This window comes from Rana temporaria, chromosome 4 (genome assembly GCF_905171775.1).
Source record: "Rana temporaria chromosome 4, aRanTem1.1, whole genome shotgun sequence".
Lineage (NCBI taxonomy): Eukaryota > Metazoa > Chordata > Amphibia > Anura > Ranidae > Rana > Rana temporaria.
This window is the reverse complement of record NC_053492.1, coordinates 3,962,500-3,980,073: the sequence shown is the minus strand read 5'-3', so window position 1 is coordinate 3,980,073 and position 17,574 is coordinate 3,962,500.

Genomic DNA, 17,574 nt, shown 5'->3' with positions numbered 1-17,574 from the left:
TCCCACGATATATAAAGCCGTGACTCCAGTGCTGTAGGAGGTGATTTCACCACCACAGTTAAAAAAAGAGCATATATGCCAAAGCATGGGGGCATTAGGGGCGGAGGAGCGATTTTGCTCCTAATGCCGCGTACATACGGTCGACATTCCTACTTAGGCTTTCCCGTGGAAAAGTCTGACCGTGTGTACGTGGCATAACTTTTTTTGCGGGAGGATGCCCCCATGCTACGGCATATATATATATTTTAGGCACAGGTTGCGTTAAAAATTTTTTTATTTTTTACTACGTTTTTTTTTTGGTATTTGCTTTGCAGGTATGGTATGATCTTACTGTTATACTGTAATGTTACTTTGTTTTAATGTTAACCATCATTTGCTTAGCAGGTACGCCATTCAGTTGCAGCGCGGATTTATTTAGCGTGACAGCAACAGCGTTTGCTCCCACGATATATAAAGCCACGACTCCAACGCTGTAGGAGGTGATTTCACCACCACAGTTAAAAAAAGAGCATATATGCCGAAGGGGGCATTAGGGGCGGAGGAGCGATTTTGCTCCTAATGCTGCATACATACGATTGACATTCCTACGGAGGCTTTCCCGTGGAAAAGTCTGACCATGTGTACACAGCATAGAAAAGTCCGACCGTGTGTAAGCGGCATAACTTTTTTGCGGGAGGATGCCCCCATGCTTCGGCATATATAAATGGTGCATGCATGCCCATTATTAGAAGTGGGTGGATGAAGGGAGGTATTCTAATGGTGGGCATACCCACCGATCAATCTTTTTTTCGTTCAGCCAATAGGCTGCATGAAAAAAGAGATTACAATACATGTCCAACAAGAACTATCAACGTACTGGTATGTTGCTGGACTTTGAATGGTTATACCAGAATGATGCCTGCAGGTTTTGGTATCATCTTGGTATCATTCTTTTCAGCCAGCGGTTGGCTTTCATGCTTTTTTCGGCGTAAAGTTACCCCTGCTATATGAGGCGTAGCCAATGTTAAGTATGGACGTCGTTCCCGCATCGAGTTTTGAAAATATTAAGTCGTTTGCGTAAGTCGTTCATGAATAGGGCTGTACGTAAGTTACGTTCATGTCTAAAGCAATGACGACTTGCGGCGTAATTTCAAGCATGCGCACTGGGATTTTTTCACGTCAAATACGTGGGGTCACAGTGAATTTGAATAAAACACGCACATCAGCCACATTTGAATTAGGCGGGCTTACGCCGACACACATACGTTACGCCTCCGTAACTCAGGGCGCAAGTTCTTTCTGAATACAGAACTTGCGCCCTAATTTACGGCGGCGTACTGTATCTGAGATACGTTACGCTACCCGGAAAGATACACCAATGTATCTGAATCCGGCCCTATGTTTTTATGTAAACAAACAGTGACAGAAAGGGCTTTGTCTTCAAGTGGTTAGAAGAGTGGGTGATGTGTGACATAAGCTTCTAAATGTTGTGCATAAAATGCCAGAACAATTTAAAAAAAAAAACAAATGACCCCATTTTGGAAAGTAGACACCCCAAGCTATTTGCTGAGAGGCATCTCGAGTCCATGGAATATTTTGACACAAGTTGCGGGAAAAAGATTTTTTTTTTTCGCGCAAAGTTGTCACTAAATGATATATTGCTCACACATGCCATGAGCATATGTGGAATTACACCCCAAAATACATTCTTCTGCTTCTCCTGAGTACGGGGATACCACATGTGTGAGACTTTTTGGGAGCCTAGCCGCGTACGGGACCCCCAAAAACCAATCACCGCCTTCAGGCTTTCTAAGGGTGTACATTTTTTACTTCACTCCTCACTACCTATCACAGTTTCGAAGGCCATAAAATGCCAAAATAGCACAAAAACCCCCCAAATGACCCCATTTTGGAAAGTAGACACCCCAAGCTATTTGCGGAGAGGCATGTCGAGTCCATGGAATATATTATATTTTGACACATTTTGCGGGAATATGACAAACTGATTTTTTTTTTGCACAAAGGTGTACGTTTAATAAACCGTGATAAGCCGAGATAATGATGATCACGGCTTATCACAGAGCATTGCTGGTTAATAAACAGAGATAAGGAGCAGAGAACATGTTCTTCACTTCTCATCACAGCACATGGCTGTTTTGTCACAATCTGAAGATTTCACTGCTCTTCCACTGAAATATCTCCCTTCCAGATTCACCAGCTCAGAGGTGGAGAATCTGGGAGAGAAGCTGGTGTGACAAGAGGAAGAAGGCTTATTTCTTCCTAATATCAGCACCAGTGGGTTAAAAATGAATATTAACAACATAAAATATATATATATATATATATATATATATATATATATATATATATATATATATATATATATATATATATACACACACACACATACGTGTGTATATAGATACTGTCGTGGGTTTCATGGGAATAATAATTCAATATTTTTCAGCAAAAATATGAAAAGCCCATTAGGCCTCAAATTTGAGGTGAAGGATTGTATATGGAAGTCTTTCAGTCATTGGAGAGAAAACACATTTGGCTCAATTTGCCAAGTTCTCAATACATTAGCCATCTACTAATTTTTACAACCCCTGCTCTCAAGCAGAGAGATCTGAAAAATGGTAACTCTCGTCACAGAACAATGAAATAGCTTTCTCACCAAACAAGATGTTTGAACTGGCTTCAAATGAGTAGATATACCCATTGCGGGGTAGTTTTCATGAACAATTACGTTGACTCTAGCTGGCCTAAAAACAATGGCTTGTTGGCCAACGAGAGTCCCTGAGAAGAACCATTGTGTTAAAGTGAGGAACTGTTTAAATAAGCTGTGTCATTCTAAGATATCCTTGGATGCCAGCTAAAGCCCATACGAACACATAATGGAAGATATGTGAAATTATTCAATTTAGAAATATGTTAGGATATCTAAATGTTATTGTAAGACATTTTGTTAGAAGAAAGAATTATATGAGAAATTTGTTTTTATAAATAGAAGTGCTTTAAAGAAGCTAATCAACATTATGAAAGATATCACATTGTGATTATAAAAATGTGAATTAACCTGTAACCCATATTCATCAAACACATATCAAAATGATTCATGTATGCATGATTGGAAAGAATGTTTTTGGGAAAAATACGTTTATAAAGGAATATAGGAACATATTATGTCTAAATCAACAATATACTAATTGTATCATATCTAATATAAATTTACCAGAGTTGTAGATGTGTATGTGTATATATATATATATATATATATATATATTATATATATATAGATATATGTCGATAGTTTCCGCAAAAATATAAATATTAACGTATAGATTATCTCACAATAAAGGTGAGACACCTAGTGGTTGGAAGTGATATTACTTGAGGTTCTCAAAGCCCAGAGAACAAGTTAAACATTAAGCTGTCAGCCAGTAGAAACCAGACACGTCTTGACAGGAACTTCCATATGTGCCACGAACCTATGAATGGAGGACACGTATTGAATAGGCAGAACTTGGTATAATTTTTATAGTCCTATTGTTCTGATCGATATATAATAAGGGGAGAAAATCAGAGAAGGGGGAGCCCAGGGATCAATGGAGAAGACCCCAAGGAAGACCCCCATCAATAGGAGCGCCCCATGAGAGCAGGAATGAAGCAATGACTGAAGTATGATGCAGGGAGGACTGACTCCGATGGGGAAGGGCACGCTTGCACAATGCATGAAGACTGCAACGATTTTAGCTCTGGTCACTTGCCAGTAGGAAATAGCCATTTTTGAAATCGGTAATTATGCCATTTTTGATTTTATCTGAAATCTATTGTTGTTCCCTAGAAATATTGAAGTATTGAATATCTTGTAGTTATGGTTTGTTCTCATAAACAATAACTGGTAATTTTTCCTTAAAGAGTACAAATTTTTATTATATTTTTATTTTTACATAGTTCCAATTTTATTGCCAAAACAAACGTCCAATATATTTCACATTGTTAACCACTTACTTACCTACAGTATAGTAACAGTTGGACATGTGAAATAGACGCTTTTGTTTCATTGTCATTTACATAAAGTTATCTTGAGAACTTACCATGACACAAATCAAAGGTATTGCATGCCCATTTTGGGGGGTATTTTATTGATTTTCAAGTCGTTAATGCAACGCAATTGGTATTTTAATTTCATGTAAATATTCATTTTTTTGTCAACCAATAAATTAGCTATTTTGTATGATCATACGTCTCCGTGAATAAGTTTCATATTATAGACTATTTCATATAGATTGTCTTGTATTTAAAAATATCTTCGTTATAAAATAATTCAAAATAAATTACTGTGCGGGTAAAAACGACCTTAAAAAAGCACTACAATACTGTATATATGTGTGTGTGTGTGTATGTATATATTAGGGCCGAAACAATTAATCAACAACTAATCGATTATGAAAATAGTTGTCAACTATTTTCATAATCAATTAATCGGCCAGTTGATTAGTTGGCCTGCATATAGTATGCATTTGTTTACATATCAGGAAATACAGTGCAGCACACATACAGCTCAGTACACCATCCATACAGGTCACCAAGTGCCCGAGAATTTGTGAATGTGAAAGTGTGAGGAGCAATGCCTCATGGGACATGTAGTCCTGGAAGTGAGTGGTTCTAAAGGCAGAAGTTTTTTTACCTTACTATAGCGGGCACTCCATACTATACTTTGCAGTCTGATATTGAGGCACTATGAAGGCAGGAGGAGCCAGAAGTATCGGTGAGGGACCCCAGAAGTGGAGGATCTGGGCTGCTCTGTGCAAAACCATAACAAGTTTGTTTAAAAAAAAAATCACTTTAAAGACTCTGTGCAGGGAAGATCAGCATCTGAACCCAGAGAAAGTGGAGGTAATAGAAGGCATTACAATTACTGTAGTTGGTTATTTATATTTACCACTGCATATGGATATTTAAGAATAAATTGCTTTTTTTATTTACATATTAACGAAATTGTACACCACACTTTAAAATTATCCGATTAATCGAAACAATAATCGGCCAACTAATCGATTATGAAAATAATCGTTAGTTGCAGCCCTAGTATATATATATATATATATATATATATATATATATATATATATATATATACACACACATATAAATATAGTTATCACATGTCTGAAAACATGTAATTACATGTTCTTTTAAAAAATAATTTCACTTTTTGAACTCGGCTGCACTGTAATCTTACAATATCTCACGAGATTACAGGCAGCCCACCCAAGTTTACACAGATCTCAGCTGTTTTCAGAGGAAACACTTCTCCTCTGTTCTCCCTCTGAGAACTGAAGTTCTCAGTTTATTAAACCGGCTGCAGAGATAATTTTCCTCTGAGAACTGCCGTGAACTGAACTGTGAAAAAACTTCACAGTTTATTAAACAGACACCAAAGTTGTCACTAAATTATAAATTGCTCACACATGCCATGGTTATATGTGGAATTGCACCCCAAAATACATTCTGCTGCTTCTCCTGAGTACGGGGATACCACATGTGTGGGACTTTTTGTGAGCCTAGCCGCGTACGGATCCCCGAAAACCAAGCACCGCCTTTAAGATTTCTATGGGCATACATTTTTGATTTCACTCTTCCTATCACAGTTTTGAAGGCCATAAAATGCCAAGATGGCACACAACCCCCCCAAATGACCCCATTTTGGAAAGAAGACACCCCAAGCTATTTGCTGAGAGGCATGTTGAGCTCATGGAATATTATTTTTTTTGCCCCAAGTGATTGAATAATGACCAAAAAATAAATAAATGTACAAAACGTTGTCACTAAATGATATAATTCTCACACATGCCATGGGCATATGTGGAATTACACCCCAAAATACATTCTGCTGCTTCTCCTGAGTACAGGGATACCTGTAGCTGGCCAGCTAGAACCTGTCCTAGATATCTAATATAACCTACATGTATATACAGCTAAACCTGCCAAGAACCTAAATTTAATGCACATATGTGAGAGACATATGTGATTTTATGCTTGAATGTCATATAATAGTTCTATGTTGTGTTCACAGAGGCAAAAGAAAAAATATGCCTTTAAGAGTCGTTTATTTATATGACAGTGAAGGTAAGCTCAAATTACACAGTAGAATTCATACCAGAAAGCATAGAGTTAAGCTTTTGTGACTCATCAGTAGCCTTGGCCAATCACAGCTAATCTCACATTGAGCAGAGTCTTGACCTATCACAGCTACCTTTGCATCCATTCTGTCTGGGAGGTTCCTAATACTGTACATGTGCTGCATTCATTCCACATGAAGACAGAGAGCAGAGCAGACATACAGGGGTAGATCCACAAAGAAAGTACGCCGGCGTATCTATTGATACGCTGGCGTAATTTCAAAATTCCTGCTTCGTATCTTTGTTTTGAATCCTCAAAACAAGATACAACGGCATCTGGGTTAGATCCGACAGGCGTACGTCTTCGCTAGGTGGCATTCCCGTCGTAATCCGCGTCGAGTATGCAAATTAGCTATTTCCGACGATCCACGAACGTACGACCAGCCGTCGCATTTTTTTACGTCGTTTCCGTTAGCAGCTTTAACTATACACCGGAAAAAGGCGATCTGGTGGCGTACTCAATGTTAAGTATGGCCGTCGTTCCCGCGTCTAATTTTGAAAATTTTACATCGTTTGCGTAATTCGTCGGTGAATGGGGCTGGACGCCATTTACGTACACGTCGAAAACAATGACGTCCTAGCGACGTCATTTGGAGCAATGCACCCTGGGAGTTTTAACGGACGGGGCATGCGCAGTTTGTTCGGCGCGGGGACGCGCTTCATTTAAATGAAACACGCCCCCTACCCGCCCAATTTGAATTCTGCGCCCTTACGCCGTGAGAGATACACTACGCCGCCGTAACTTACGGCGCAAATTCTTTCAGGATTCAAAGAAAAGAAAAGCAAGTTACAGTGGCGTAGCGTATCTCGCATACGCTGCGCCCACACAGATGTATGTGGATCTGCCCCATAGAGTTCAGTTTTATGGAAGCAAGGGCCTAAATAGGTATGTTACACAAGTTATATATGTTCTCATTGTAAATAGTGTGATCAGAACTGTATACTGATCTAGTTGTGTGTTCACTTATAGTTCCAGCGAACTAAGCCATCAAACAAAGTCATCTAACCACCCTAACTGCACTCATTCGAACTAAGTCACATCCATCCATCCACTTTAACAAGCCAACAAACCCTGCAAACCAAGTTGCAAACCACAGTTATACCTTTCAGAGAAATCAGAGAATGCTTTGATAACTTACAGAGAGAGATAGAGAGAGTATAAATACTGAAGAAAGAAATATATCCACCATTTTATGTTGAATGACAAGATTGTATATTTGAACCGCCATTTTGTGATACTTATTCAACACGTGTTTGTACATGGACTGTCTGCTGCAAAGCAGCAGTGTTATCTATGAAGAAAAGTGAAGTTCATAAAGAAGTTATTTAAGCATTTGGTGTGCTCTTTGAACCTTACTGTTTCCATAGAACCGCAATAGAGTAATAGACAGTCTTGTTGGACTGAAAAGTCAGAGACATCACAATTCTTCTAATGCCACAGCACATAAGGCACTTTATAGAGTTTCGCCTGCCACAATACCACATGTGTGGGACTTTTTGGGAGCCGCGTACGGGACCCCGAAAACCAATCACCACCTTCAAGATTTCCAAGGACATACATTTTTGATTTCAGTCACACAAATCTTGAAGGCGGTGATTGGTTTTCGGGGTCCCGTACGCGGCTAGGCTCCCAAAAAGTCCCACACATATGGTATCCCCGTACTAAGGAGAAGCAGCAGAATGTATTTTGGTGTGTAATTCCACATATGCCCATGGCATGTGTGAGAAATATATCATTTAGTGACAACGTTTTGTATTTTTTATTTTTTTTTGGTCATTATTCAATCACTTGGGGCAAAAAAATTAAATATTCATTGGGCTCAACATGCCTCTCAGCAAATAGCTTGGGGTGTCTTCTTTCCAAAATGGGGTCATTTGGGGGGGGGGGTTGTGTGCCATCTTGGCATGTTATGGCCTTCAAAACTGTGATAGGTAGTGAGGAGTGAAATCAAAAATGTATACCTTTAGAAATCTTGAAGGCGGTGCTTGGTTTTCGGGGTCCCGTACGCGGCTAGGCTCACAAAAAGTCCCACACATGTGGTATCCCCATACTCAGGAGAAGTAGCAGAATGTATTTTGGGGTGCAATTCCACATATAACCATGGCATGTGTGAGCAATATATCATTTAGTGACAACTGTGCAAAAAAAATCAGTTTGTCATATTCCCGCAACTTGTGTCAAAATATAAAATATTCCATGGACTCGACATGCCTCTCAGAAAATAGCTTGGGGTGTCTACTTTCCAAAATGGGGTCATTTGGGGGGGGGGGGGTTGTGCTATTTTGGAATTTTATGGCCTTCGAAACTGTGATAGGTAGTGAGGAGTGAAATCAAAAATTTGTGCCCTTAGAAATGCTGAAGGCGGTGCTTGCTTTTTGGGGCCCCATACATGGCTAGGCTCCCAAAAAGTCCCAAACATGTGGTATCCCAGTACTCAGGAGAAGTAGCAGAATGTATTTGGGGTGCAATTCCACATATAACCATGGCATGTGTGAGCAATATATCATTTAGTGACAACTTTTTGTAAAAAAATATATATTTTTTGTCATTATTCAATCACTTAGGACAAAAAAAAAAAATATTCAATGGACTCAACATGACCGCGCAATTACCAGTTAAAGCAGCGCAGTGCCAAATTGTAAAAACACCTTTGGTCCTTTAGCTGCATATTGGTCCGGGGCTTAAATGGTTAATGATGTTATATTTATTTTGATATTACACCTGTATACACATAAAGGCACAGATATACATACAAGGCACAGTCATTCATGATACATTGTCATTATTAATTTCTCAATTCATGTTAGCGTATTACATATTTTGAGATTGATCCACTTATATTGAAATTAGACATGTGGCATAGAATAAATAGATCTATGTTGTAAACACAAGATTGTAACATCTGTAGCTTGACGCATTTCGTGTCTATGCTGCCACTTATCAGGAGAAGATGTATAATGGTAAGAAAGATATATTAAAATAAACAATAAAAAAATCTGACTTACACAAGAGAGAGGGGGAGGGAAAGGAAAGACCACCCACCCATACTTACAGGCCGATTATTGATAAAATGTGTGGCAGCGAGCACCAAGGTAATTGAGGGCATTTTCTAGCATGGGAGCTGAGGTGGCACAACATTTGGCTCAGTTAAAGGAAAACGTGAGAGGGTGAGTGTGATTGAGAGGGTGGTCCTCACCAAACAATGGTGACATATAATAAATCTCCTATGCCATCTGTGAATGAAGTCATATAAAGTCCCAACCTCGCTCTTTTTTACCAAGCAGGGATGGAGGCAATTTGATGTAACTGTCTTAGGCCTCACACAAAGTCCCAACCCTTTCTCTTCTATAAGTTAAAGTATATGTAAACCCTTGTAACAACCCTTTCACACTGAGGCGATGCGCTGGCGGTAGAAAAAAAAATCTCCTGCCAGCAGCATCTTTGGAGCTGTGAGAGGAGCGGTGAGAGGAGCGTCGTGTATACCGCTCCTTCCTATTTAAAACAATGGGAAACTGCAGCAAAACCGCCCGCAATGCACCTCTACAGGCGCATTACGGCAGTATTAACCCTTTATCGGCCACTAGCAGGGGTTAATACACTGCTAGCGGCCGAATCCCGTGGCAAATCTGACGGTATATCGCCGCTATTTTTAGCGGCGCTATACCGCCACCGCGGCTCCCGCCCCAGTGTGAAAGGGGCCTAAATATTGTTACTCGGTCTGCTAATAGCCCCCATTACTTAATGTAATGGTTCTTAGAAGTTCTCGCCTGAAAATTAAGCCAAAAAACAACAAAGCAGTGCTGCCTCAGGCTTCAGTCAGAATAGCAGAGGAGTGTCTCTTAGTGAGTGTTTTGTCTATTGTCATAAACCCCTTCTACCCACGTAGATAAGTGGAGACTACTCTTGTAAATCTGAAGATTTGTTGTACTATTTGTTTTAGAAGAGAAAAGACTGGCCAGTCATTATGGGCAATACTTTAAAAAAGGGAATGAAGGGTGAGCAATAGAGAATATATGAACTGAAGGTACGTTTCCACTCATACTGAGCCCCTAGATAAATGGGTAGAATGGACAAAAAGAAAAGCTAAGGGACTTTTAATTTACAAGTATGGCAAATTTTTCTGCACGTTTATGGCCCACTACTGTGCAGTGAAGGAATGTGGAGAATAGCTTGCACATGGGAAACCCAAGCTGAAGTAGAAAATCAAACTGACTTGACGGAGATGTTTAATAAAAAGTACTGCCTGAATTTATTATGTTTGGCCAGAAGACTGTAGAGAAGGACCCCCCACCTTATGTGGCTGCCAGTTTGGCTTTAAGAGATTCATCCACAAAAGCACAGGAATTAGATTACGTGAACCACACAAAAAAATTAGCTGGGTAAAATAGTGGAGAGCAGAGGTTTAACAGCCCCATATCAACCTACAAAGCAGGATTTGGCTCATTACCTAGAAACAGATGATTGGCATAAATCTAAAGGCACATATGCAAAACAAAATCTTTCTGAACTTAAAGGGGTGTTCCGGGCAAAAAAAATAATTAAAAGCCAGCAGATACACATACTGCTGCTGCTGGCTTTTAATAAATGGAGACTTACCTGTCCTGGTGTCCCTCGATGTCAGCACCGCAGCTGATGTTTCCCATCAGTTGTCGGGTGCTGACATCGCCATTGCAGTTAAGGGAATCTGGCAGTGTCGCCTTCCGGCATCACGCCGGGAACCCTACTGCGCATGCATGTGGCCCGCTCCTCTCTCCTATTAGCCCGGCAGCCAGGGGAGGAGGGAGCCCCATGGTCCGTGGCGGGACTCCCGCAAGTGGGGAAGGATACCTGTCCCCCCCCCCCCCGAAAGGTGGCAATTGTAGCATCGAAGGGGGGGGGATCCGATGAGTGGAAGTTTCACTTTAGGGTGGAACTCCGCTTTAAGGCTTTGGACAGAGAAAAAGGAGATAGAATCTGAACTTCTTTAGCAAACCATAATTTCCAAATTGTAGCAGCAAGAGGAAGGGAGAAGCCACCCCTTCTGTCCCTGTCACAGAGCAATCTGTTGCAGTTTATCCTGTCAAGGGCATGATGGTGGCACTTACTGACTGCTATTGGATAGCACCTGGATTTAGTGCATTTGCAGCCAGGTTTTGTACTTCATGTCTCACTTGTGCTCTGTACAATACAGGGAGGCCTGTCTATGTTCCCCAAAAGCCTTCTCCTAAGCCAGGTTTTCCATTACAAAGAATTCAAATACACTATTCAGATGCCCTGAATAGGCACCTATGAGTATACTCTAGTGTGTGTAGACATGTTCTTGGGTTGGCCTGAGTGCTGGCCAGTAGCTAAAGCAAATGCAAAAGGGGGCGTGGCCTGGACATGGCCTTGTGAGGATGCTTCGGCTCTGAGCTCCCGACCTTCTGGGTCTACTATGCTCTTTTTTTAAATTATTTATTTTTATTTGATTTTCTTAGTCCAGCAATTAACAAATACAAATAACATAATTACAAAGTTAAGAAATAGCAAAATTAGATAAATGGACAAAAAAAAAAGTGTACAGTTATTTTAAGACAACAAGGGATATCTTCTTCCTACTATTTCCCCTTGTGTCTATTCCCTTGTGGCTCCCTTCCCCCCCCTCACTACCCCATCCTTGAGGAGCGTACCTCCCTTGTAGTTTCCTGACCTAGGAAGAGGATAGACCACACAGATAATCTTCCAGGAGAACAATGTGAATAAAAATCACGCTAGGAGACCCTGCATAAAAAGTAACGGGGCGGATAGACCACGAAAGACCATTGTAGACAGGGAAAGTAGGCTCTTAGTGGGCCAGGGCGGATACCATCGCTGGATCCCCCTACAGAGGGTCTCCCACAACCCTCAACCAAGGTCCCCACAATCTCACAAATTTCCTATAATTACCTTGTCTAGTGAGGCTCACTCTTTCGCTGGAGATGGTTAAGTTAATGGTCGCTACCCAGTTTTCTACAGTGCCTGCCATTTTTGGGCTATTATCTTGCGTGTCTGAAATAGGCATCTCAATACTGCTTCCAGATTGCCTTATGGGACTCTGTTGTCCACCATGCACCCGAGGAGGCAAGTCATAGCCACTGGGTCTAGGGAGGATCCAAAAGCCTTATTGATCCTCTTAATTATCTCCACCCAATAGCTATAGAGCCTTGGGCACTTCCAAACCATATGTATGAGATCCCCTTTAGCTTTACATCTTGGGCATTCATTGTTTTGCCTCCACCCTAGTTTGAACATCTTTTGGGGGGGTATAATATACCCTATACAATAAAAACAGATGGGACAGTCCCTGCGCTGGAGCAATCGAAACCAATGCTCCTCGTTGTAAGATCTTGTCCCACTGTTCAGGAGTTACTATGCCCACGTCCCTTTCCCACCCCTCTCTGCTCTTAGAGGGGCCTGCTCTGCTTATTGCTCTAACCCCCAGAGTGGTGTACATTGCTGAGATTAAGCCTTTAGATGTTCTTGCCTCAATTACTTTAAAAAGGGCGGGGATCTGGGTCCATATAACTGTTTGTGAGCTAAATTGTGCTTGAATGGCATGGCGAACTTGGAGGTATTTATAAAATGTCATATTTGGTATATTGTATTCCCTTGTCAATTCTGAAAATGTTTTCATGGTATCACCCTCGAACAGGTGTATTAAACGGTTTATGCCCTGTCTCTCCCACTCCCCAGGTTTCTCTATACTCATTACTTCCTGTAAGTTTTTATTACTCCATAGGGGGTACAATTCTTTTACTCCAACATACCCCAGCAATACCTTTGTTGTCTGCCATATTTTACTAACTAATTTTGTAGTCGGGCATTTATAGAAAAAAAATCTGCCTCTAAGGCCCCATACACACGACCAAACATGTATGCTGAAACTGGTCCGCGGGCCAGTTTCAGCATACATGTTCGGTCGTGTGTGGGCGCGAGCGGGCCGAATTCCAGGTGAGGGGGGAGCTGGGAGCCCTGGGTGCGAGGCTTGCTACAGGGGAGACCTCGGTGGCGAATCTGGAGCAGAGAGTGACCGCTTTTGTGTACCTCCAGGACGCACACATTGATGCTGCAACAATGCTACATGGAGGAGATGGAAGACAGAAGCAGGAGGAATAACCTCCACCTGCGGGGCTTACCGGAGGCGACGGCCCCGGAAGACCTGCCAGACACCGCCACAGCTATCTTCTGCAGGCTCCCAAAGAATCCGCTTCCGCCAAGGATGGAGTTCGATCATATTCACTGGGCGTTGGGGCCGAGGTCCCAGGACCCTAACAGACCGAGGGATGCGATATGTCGACTCCACTACTACACACTTAAGGAATCGATCATCCGCAGGATCTGGGAGGCGGGGGACATTGACTTCGATGGAGTGGCGGTGAAGATCCTGCCAGATGACTCCCGCGCCACGCTACAATGGAGGGCCATGCTCCGCCGGTATGGTGCCACGTATCGCTGGGGATACCCGCTGTCGGTGATGTTCCAGAGGGACCAGCACACCTTTACTCTCAGCAGGACCTACCAGGCCTGTTTGAGTTCCTGGCTGCTGACCCCATCAGGCTTCCGAATTGGCTGATCTTCATACCGCAGACCGGCGGCCGCTCCGGCCCGCGACCCCCGAGGGGACACCTTCAGCCTGGGCCACAGAGGCTGCGCCGGAGTTCGAGGGCACTTACACCAGAGGGGTCACATGAGTCATAACCTGCTCCCCCCCTTTTTTTTTCCTTCAGTTACTCTCACCCCCAAGTTTTACCATTTACCTGACAGATCTGCCCCCCCTTCCCGGAGTCAGCACCCACACCTTGAATCCTTCTTCACCTGGCCTGGCCTGCTTTGTGTGCCCTGCTACAGAGACATCCCGGCCGCTGTTTTGGGCCCGCCGCCGGTGGGAACCATGGCTTTACATGTCCCACTGCGCCATGCGCCCTGGCAATGCCCGTGATGGGCTGCTGCGGGGATCCTGTTGATGCTGGGTTTTGGGACTAGGTGATCTTTCAGGCTTTGCTGGCCGCCCTGCGGCGTATGCCCCCTGCCACGAGGTCCCACCGTTATCACATCCCTCTGTATCGAGACCTTGCGGGTGGTGCCCCCCTCCCCCTGGGTGGGTTTCATTAACACGGTGCATCTGGGGGGGTCTCAGATGCAGCGGACCAAGATGAGTGGATATGGACAGCCACCCTGGCAGAAAGCACACTGGGCCTCTTTCCCTACTTTAGATGCCACAGGCAGGCTGTGGAAAATGTACTCTGATTCTATATGCCAGCCTATGATGTATTCCAGTGTTTGATGTCGGGTTAATGCTGGTGTCTGTTTGTGAATACTGCATTTATGTGGTTATTTTATGCTGAGTGGGTGCATGCCAGGGGGGTGGGCTGCAGAGTCTGACCGCGAGTGGGGCGGCCATTGCGCCTGTCTGGGGTGGCGGTCTGTGGACGTGGGTCCCCCGGTGTCTCCCCCCTCCTTGTACGGGGGGGGGGGGATTGGAGGGTCTAGGTGTCTTAGAGTGCTCGAGCATGGCTCTCCTGGCTTCGGCGGGACGGGATGGGTCGGGGGCGTCGCTCTATGGCCTGTTCCAGTTACGCCCCCACATAGGAAGGCACACCCCTTGGCCATTTTGGCTGAGCTGTGCTAAGGCATGCAGAAAGTCTGCCGTTAGCTGCCCCCCCCCCCTTGGTTCTGTGTTCTAATTTCTCTCCTTTCCTTCCACCCACCCCCCTTTCTTTTTCTTGGTTTTCGTTCGCACCCCTCGCCTCCTTTCCCCCGTAGACCTCTAGTTTGTCACAAGGTGGGCTCCTCCCTAGAGGGAGCTGACCACATAACCCCGTCGGGGGAACACCCTTTTTTTATCCACTCCCGCCCCCCCTTTCCCCGGCCCTTATTTGTATCTCGCCCCCCCACTTCCCATGCTGGTTGAAGATGGACGGCCTTACAGTGTATTCCATTAACGCAAGGGGCCTTAACATCCCAGAAAAGCGATGTGTGCTGATGGCTGATTTACGGAAAGCTCGAGTAGATGTAGCCTTCATTCAGGAAACTCACTTTAAAGATAACCGCCTACCAATTCTCAAAAATAGATTCTTCCCTACAGCCTACCACTCCACCAACAACACTAAATCCAGGGGTACTTCTATTCTCCTGTCCAGTAGGATACCATGGTCCCTTTGTGACTCGTTGATAGACAGGGAGGGACGTTATACATTCATCAAAGGTTCGATTGGGGACACACAACTGACGTTTGCAACCATATATGCCCTAAACGGCGGCCAAGACACTTTTATACGCCGGGCTATCTCGAAATTGTCCCGTTTTTGAGAAGGCCAATTCATTCTGGGAGGGGACTTTAACGTCTCGTTATCCCCTAGTGTTGGTACCTAACCCCACACACCCTCAGGAACATCCTCGCTATCAACGAAAACCCGCAAATAAATAGCCAGGGAACTCCACGAAGCACAATTGTGGCGTCTCCAGCATTCAGGAGAGCGGGAATACACATTCTACTCCACCCACAAACTATACTCCAGGATAGACTACTTTCTCATACCGCATGGTCAACTACATGCAGTACAGAATTCCTCCATAGGGCTTCGGACTTGGTCCGACCACGCCCCTATTATCCTGACCTACAAGCTCTCTGACCAACATCTACATAGGAATCGCTTCTGGCGGTTAAATTAAAGCCTTCTACAGAACCCAGAAGTTCTGGAGGAGGTCAACAGAGAACTGGAATTCTATTTTCAAATGAACACGGAAGTAGACTGTACCCCTAGGGCAGTACGGGAGGCGCACAAGGCGGTTATCAGGGGCACCTTTATAAAACACGGTTCGTGCATTAAAAGGGAAAAAGGGGAACAGCTGAAAACACTTCTGGTTGACCTCCAAGCTGCTGATACACGGCATAAGAGCGCCCCTGACCCCCTGGTGGAGGCGGAACTGACCTCCATCCGCTGCCAAATTAACGAGCTCCTCATTACAGGGCCAAAGCCGCGTTACAGAAATGTTGTCTCGTATCCTATGAGTCAGGAAATAAGTGGGGGCGGATTCTGGCCAGGGTGGTCGCAGACCTGAAAAAGCAAACCTATGTTCCCCACATTATGACAGCAGCTGATGTGAAAGTCAGCTTACCACAACAAATAGCTAACACCATTAAGGAGTACTATGTGGATTTATATAGCATCCCGGCCCTCCCCAGAACGCAACCCCTGGTGGAGGCGTATTTAGCTTCTGCCCAAATTCCCTCACTGGCGCCAGCAGCTATAGCCGAATTAGAAGCCCTGATCACGTCAGAGGAGCTAGAGGCGGCTTTAGCCTCAACTAAACAGGGTAAGGCTCCAGGGCCGGATGGCCTCTCCTCACAGTACTATAGAACGTTCCTCCCGTCCCTGAGTCCCCATATGGTGTCCTTCTACAATAAGTTATGAAATACGGCGGCTTTTGCCAGCGACACTCTGCGGGCACATATCACAGTCATTCCTAAGGAGGACAAAGACCCCTTCGTTTTCAGCAGTTACAGGCCGATCTCCCTTCTAAACATGCTATTTACCAAGATTCTGGCGACCCGATTAGCCAGGCATCTACAAACATCAGTCCATTTGGATCAAGTGGGCTTTATCCCCACTAGAGAAGCTAGGGATAGCACAATTAAAGTGCTAAACCTTCTACATGTAGCCAACCAGACCCATACGCCTTTGGTCTTTCTTAACACCGACACTGAGAAGGCCTTCGATCGGGTCAACTGGGACTACATGTTCTCGGTCCTTAGACATATTGGACTTGGGGATACCATGACTAGATGGATAGCTCAGATCTACTCCACTCCCTCAGCACAGGTTAAAGTGAACAGAATCTTATCTGACCCACTCCCGATTAAGAACGAGACCAGGCAGGGCTGCCCTTTGTCACCCCTCCTCTTTGCCCTATCATTAGAGCCATTTCTGTGTAAAATCAGGAATAACCCATTTATCCAAGGCCTTAAGGTAAGGGACTCCCAATACAAAGTTTCGGCCTACGCGGAAGACTTGCTTTTCTCCCTTACTAACCCGTCAATCTCCCTTCCCAATCTCATCCGGGAATTCGACACTTATGGAAGTATATCCAACCTTAAAATCAATTACAATAAGTCGGAAGCCATGGGGTGGGCCTGTCCCAAACTGCCACGCAAACATTAAGGTCAAATTTCAACTTCAAGTGGACGGAAATAATACCTGGGCACCCGAGTTCCGCCTGACCTTAAACATACCTTTACCCTGAATTTCCCTCCTTTATTGATCAAATCCCAGACTTTACTAGACTACTACATGCTCAGAATCAAGTCGACGCATGCTTGGAAGCATTGAACTCTGTTTTATTCAGCACATCGTGTGTTTGACGTCACCGCGTTCTGACCCGATCGGATTTTGGACTGATGGTGTGTAC